Source organism: Schistocerca gregaria, chromosome 4 (assembly GCF_023897955.1).
Source record: "Schistocerca gregaria isolate iqSchGreg1 chromosome 4, iqSchGreg1.2, whole genome shotgun sequence".
Taxonomy (NCBI): domain Eukaryota; kingdom Metazoa; phylum Arthropoda; class Insecta; order Orthoptera; family Acrididae; genus Schistocerca; species Schistocerca gregaria.
Window position 1 is genome coordinate 218,206,997 of NC_064923.1, and position 6,001 is coordinate 218,212,997.

The window sequence follows — 6,001 nt, forward strand, 5'->3', positions numbered from 1 at the left end:
TCTAATGTTAACCTCAGATAAAAGAAATCAGTAGAGATATAATTTGATACATGAATAAAATAAATTATAACTAATTCATAACGACTAAGTTCTAAACACAACAATTATCTTTATTCCCATCAAAATTACAGCAGAAATTACATACTGGTGGACAAGTCTTCACAATTTTTCTCACAATACTGCTTCACATAAAAAACCTTAAACATGAGTTCATTTAATGATCAATCATAGCTGTAGACCCATAAAAATGTGTTATTCTGCAACTGATTGCGCCATCCAGCATTACTCTTACCTCATTGTACCAGTACCTCTCTCTTGTTTTACAAAGGCAATGGTTTGTGTTTGTCTGGGTCCACCAAAAAGAATGACTTTTATCACTTTGTAGCAGTGTTCATTGTATAAAAGCTAGGTTCAAACCCTAACTACCAGTAGAGCAGTACTTTAAATTATTAGCAGTCATTCCTACACACTTTTCTGGTGTTATCGACTTGGATCATGGGAAGCATCTGATTCCACCTGTCTGCTTTGACCTGTGACATAAAGGTGTTGTGTGATGTCACTGTGGAATGGTGTTTTCGAGTCAGGTCATGTTTGTAGATGACAGGTGGTTGCATTTAGTGGTGTGCTCTTGTGGTGGATGTTCATGTTTGTAGTTGTTTGTGTTATGTTTGGTATTCCGTCAACTGACTGATGTGTAATCATTCTGTGAAGTAGTTGTTGGAAGAGAGTGATGTGTCACCAGCGAGTTGTAGGAAGCGTGTGTTGTGCCGCCTGTTTAGGGGTTTATGAATTCGTGTTTGTATTAGGTATGATTAGCGTTGTGTGTTTTTTATGGAGCAATATGTAATAGTGTTTTTCTTACTTTTTGTTAGTAATGGATATGTCAGAAAAATTTAATAGTTATTCTCTCCTGGTTGCACTGGGCAATGATAACAATAAGGTTTTTGCAGGTGTTTGGCTTGATTGCTGACTCCATGATGTGTCGTGTGTGATGAGATTATGAAGTTGACTTAAGAGTCCCAGCTTCTCATACCGGGGACTTGTATTTGTAGCAGTGTTGCCGTTACGATGTTTGCCACCCGAGGCATGTCATTCAGGTGATCTAGGTTGGGCATCAGGAGATAGTTTTATTTACATATTATTTTTGTCATGGATCATCTTTATATTTTTGTGTTCATAAAATAGGAATAAATGTGCAATGGAAAGATTTTCTTTTTGTAAGAAAGTTGTGCAAAATATATGAAGTATAGGAGAAATTTGGGGAGGGGGGGGGGGGAGGGGAGGAGGTTCTGCAGTGGTAATTGAGACTGACAAGTGGAAAAGGGAAGCATTGGATGGGTGGTTATCATGCTGGTTTATGGGCATGGGGTGTTATTTTGGGGGTTGTGTTTTGAGTATTGCAGAATCGAACTAAGAGGGTACTTATGGAGTTGATAGAAGAATGTATTGAGGAGAGGAGTGCCGTCATGTTTGATGCCTTTTTCATCTTATAGGAGACTGAGGATATAGAGGTTCCATCCTTTAACAGTGATTCATAGTACAAATTACAAATACAAAAGACGTGTTCTGGGGGGGGGGGGGGGGGGGGAGTGCATCAGATCTGTTGTAGGAAGGGGAAAGAGGTGCTCTTCCAATTTGCAATCTCATTTAGATAAATATTGCTGATGAAAGTGTGTCCCAGAAAAGCAATGTGTTTTTTGAGGTCAGTGGGGAGATTGTATTGGCCAAGGGTTGTGAGTTGTATGTGTTGGGTTTGGGGAGGAGGGACAATGAAGTTTTCACGTCTCTCTTCTGGTGTGGATTAAGTCTAGATTTACAGCCTTCTCACCTATCTTCCATAATAATACTAAATAAAATTGATTACCTCTGTCTTTTAATTCTTCTCTTTCGGACCAGCTACTCTGTTCTGAAGCACCATGTTACATCAAACAAATTCTCCTAGCAGTTTATGCTGCACCCTAATGCTAAAAGAAAAAGGTTTATCTTCTTCAACTTAACTAAATGACCAAAGCCTGTCCTCAATTAATTGTCTCTTCTCCTTACGTAGGTATATGTTATTCCACAAGACAAGATCTCATCTCCAGCTATATAGTTCATTAATAATAACACAATTTCATAACATCTTTCAGATAATTAGTGGTAGCATTCAATAACCATAACATACCTTTGGGCTGCACCTACCAAGAGTAGGCAACCCCGACCCCTGTGCTGCCCTGCTCATTTTCTGCTCAGCCATTATGCTGCACCCATGAAACCCTTGAATCTGCACATTTCCCACACAATGGGCTGTTCTTGCCTTAATTCTAAATGCAATGACGACTTTCCTTCATGATCACCTTTCCTTATCTAGAAGGACGTAAGTGTGACTTATAATTTCCCCTGGAATGATATGAAACACTGTTTTTTCTGTTTTGTAATATTTTTTTCTGTTTCTTTATGAGTGTCGTGTTTAGGAGTGGTACTGGGTGAGTTGATGTAGGTTAAAGGGGGGGAAAGATTGAGAGCCTTTTTTTTTAGGATTTTGTTTCATTTGTGTGTATGTGCGTGCTGTTTTGGGGTTGGTTTGTTTCGGCCAATAGTTTTTTTGTTTGCATTTAATTGGTCAAGTGAATCTGGGATTTTCGGCATTTTGAGCTGTGTTTTGGGTGCGTCTTGGTTTTTTGGCATCGAGAGGTTGGTTTGAACTATACAGGTCATGCGAAATGTACGATTCCTGAGGTTTGGTGTTCGTAACATAATGTTGTATGGTGAGAATCTTTTGTTTTGATTTTCTAGATGACGTACGTTTTGGGATGGTGCTGTTTTTTGTATTGTCGTATATTTATCTTGTCTCTCCCTCCCCCTCAAAACCCCCTACTTCCTGCTGTCATCCCATTCATTTCATTTTATTTCTGGAGTGTTCACATTTGTATGTTGTGACGTTATGGTTACCATAATGAATATGCTGTAAGTAGGGGTTTCCGCTATCTTGTTGACATCGGACTCTTCCATAAGTTATGCCAGCACCTCCCATTATCATTATTATTATCCTTACAATGTTAAGTGCACTTACTTATACCTAAATTTTCGCAGAACAGCTCATCATGTCTTACCAAACTATGTCAATTTTAAGTGTGTTTAATAGCTAGACATAGTTTCAGAAACACAAAAGAAATAAACATAAAATTTCTTTTCACTTCAGGAAAAGAAAAATATCGAGATCAGAATTGAGTTCTAAAAGGATGTGCTAGTGTATATAATACAAGGCTCCTCAAGTGGTGTTTGTGTTTGGTCCCACTGTTAATAGGAAAGTTGTCACACATGAATAAATTCTTATAAAAGCTCATCTTCACTGGATTCTCCATACATTTAAGATAAAACTTAGGAAGGCATGTTTCGTGCCACAAATTTGCAAGTATTTAACTGAATTCTATCTGCACTACTGTTTAATTTTTGGAACCATGTTCAAATTGCAGGATAATGGTCGAGGACCTTGAAAGCAAACCATAATGGTGTTCATGACAGAAGTTTTTGGGAAAAAAAGACACAGTGTAAGACGTTTTTAGTGTCACTGATTTTCACCTTTTATAGCAAATGAAAAGTGAAAGCAAATGTGCAAGCCATGAAATACATTACATATCCAGCACTTACAGGAAAGGGAATTGTGTCTGATAGAGGATGTCTCAAGAAACAAAGAATAAACCAATTACACAAGTAGATTTCTGTCTGACACTTGTAGAAAAATATTTTTTCATTGAGACTAGATAGAACTAAATAAAATGTTGGGTATGAGTCCCATCCCTCCCCCACCTCCTCAAGGCTGAAGCACATGAAATATTTAAACATGCAGCAGCACTGAGAAACGAAATGAAGGAAAATGTGCAGTGTGTTGAATATATAAGACGGGAATTGCCGTTCATATTTGGATTTTGAAGCAGAAGTTAAGTTTGTGTGAATGTTCTCCTCTTTCATAATTCTCAGTACATAAGAAGCACCACCGTATACTAAACAATCTAACTCCATCAGCAACAAACATTTGTTCGATGTGTGGCATTGCACAAGTAAAGGTAGTTTACTGCGAAACTACTACTCATATAAGTGTTTTTCTGGCTACAACGTAATTTTTGTTTCAACAGTTCAACATCGAGCACTAAATATTACTTAACTGATGCAGCATGCGACTAATTCCTAAAACATCTACGAAAGTAGCAACAGAAGGAAAATAAGCAACCTCTACGCTCTTCAAGTAATTAGGACGTATGTGCCCGGTATAAGAGGACCTTTACATTTTATACTTGTTTAGCTGCTTCTCGTTGTTGTACGGTCGATAAGAACTTTTGTTTGCCTAGATATTAACGAATTTTTCTACTAAAGACTCTATTTATTGGCAGAAATATGCATGTTTGTCATCACTGTTCAGTTTTCAGATACGAGAACTGAAATATTTAATAGAAACGAACAGAATCTGATTCTACGGCGACACACCACTGCTTTTCATATTACTTCGCGCAAGCGTACCACACTCGACGGCGAGACACCACTGTTTTCATATTACTTCGCGCAAGCGTACCACACTCGGCACTTGGCAGAATGACATGACTCATGTCATATGAGTAAATAGGAGCTCCCAACAGCCAGGACTAACTGGCGCCAGCAAAACGAATAAACGACTAGCCGCGTTGACGTTTCGGACCTGAAACAGGTATCACGTGACGATGTGCAGTATAACCACAATCTATGTTAGACTGTGGTTGTACTGTAGCTGGCCAGACCGCAATGACGGATGAACAGCGGACAAGGAATTCGAATATGGTTGTATACATGGAGGTAAAAATAACTTACTCTACCACCATGGTTGTATATGCGCGCGAACAGAGTTGATACTCGACGCAGTGACTGACAAAAGCTACGGTAAATTGGAAATAACGCGTTGAGTGCCAACTTTGTTTGTGCCCATGGTACTTTTCCTCATTTTGATTCCTCAGTCATCTGTTGTTGTTGTTGTGGTCTTCAGTCCTGAACTGCTTTGTTGCAGCTCTCCATGCTACTCTATCCTGTGCAAGCTTCTTCATCTCCCAGTACCTACTGCAACCTACATCCTTCTGAATCTGCTTAGTGTATTCATCTCTTGGTCTCCCTTTGCGATTTTTACCCTTCACCCCGCCCTCCAGTACTAAATTGGTGATCCCTCGATGTCTCAGAACATGTCCTACCAACCGATTCCTTCTTCTGGTCAAGTTGTGCCACAAACTTCTCTTCTCCCCAATCCGATTCAATACTTCCTCATTAGTTATGTGATCTACCCATCTAATCTTCAGCATTCTTCTGTAGCATCACATTTCGAAAGCTTCTATTCTCTTCTTGCCCAAACTATTTATCGTCCATGATTCACTTCCATACATGGCTAAACTCCATACAAATACTTTCAGAAATGACTTTCTGACACTCTTCTTCAGAAACGCTTTCCTTGCCATTGCCAGTCTACATTTTATATCCTCTCTACTTCGACCATCATCAGTTATTTTGCTCCCCAAATAGAAAAACTCCTTTACTACTTTAAGTGTCTCACTTCCTAATCTAATTCCCTCAGCATCACCCGACTTAATTCGGCTACATTCCATTATCCTCGTTTTGCTTTTGTTGATGTTCATCTTATATCCTCCTTTCAAGAGACTATCCATCCCGCTCAACTGCTCTTCCAAGTCCTTTGCTGTCTCTGACAGAATTACGATGTCATCGGCGAACCTCAAAGTTTTTATTTCTTCTCCATGGACTTTAATACCTACTTCGAATTTTTCTTTTGTTTCCTTCACTGCTTGCTCAATATACAGATTGAATAACATCGGGCATAGACTACAGTCCTGTCTCACTCCCTTCCCAACCACTGCTTCCCTTTCATGTCCCTCGACTCTTATAACTGCCATCTGTTTTCTGTACAAATTGTAAATAGCCTTTCGCTCCCTGTATTTTACCCCTGCCACCTTCAGAATTTGAAAGAGAGTATTCCAGTCAACATTGTCAA

The 6,001-nt window shown here is 39.1% G+C and overlaps 1 protein-coding gene across 5 annotated transcripts in view; it reads right to left on the reverse strand.

Annotated features, from left to right (window-relative positions):
* The window catches only part of LOC126267101 (sialic acid synthase), a 69,947-nt gene extending 65,395 nt beyond the window's left edge, over positions 1-4,552 (reverse strand). For 4 of the 5 annotated variants that reach the window (XM_049971993.1, XM_049971992.1, XM_049971989.1 and 1 more), the window contains exon 1: positions 4,266-4,552. The gene's annotated coding sequence lies outside the window, so the exon portion shown is untranslated. Of the gene's footprint in view, positions 1-4,210; positions 4,230-4,265 lie in introns of those variants that run through there. The other variant, XM_049971991.1, reaches the window with a different exon arrangement.
* Positions 4,553-6,001: the final 1,449 nt, after the last annotated feature.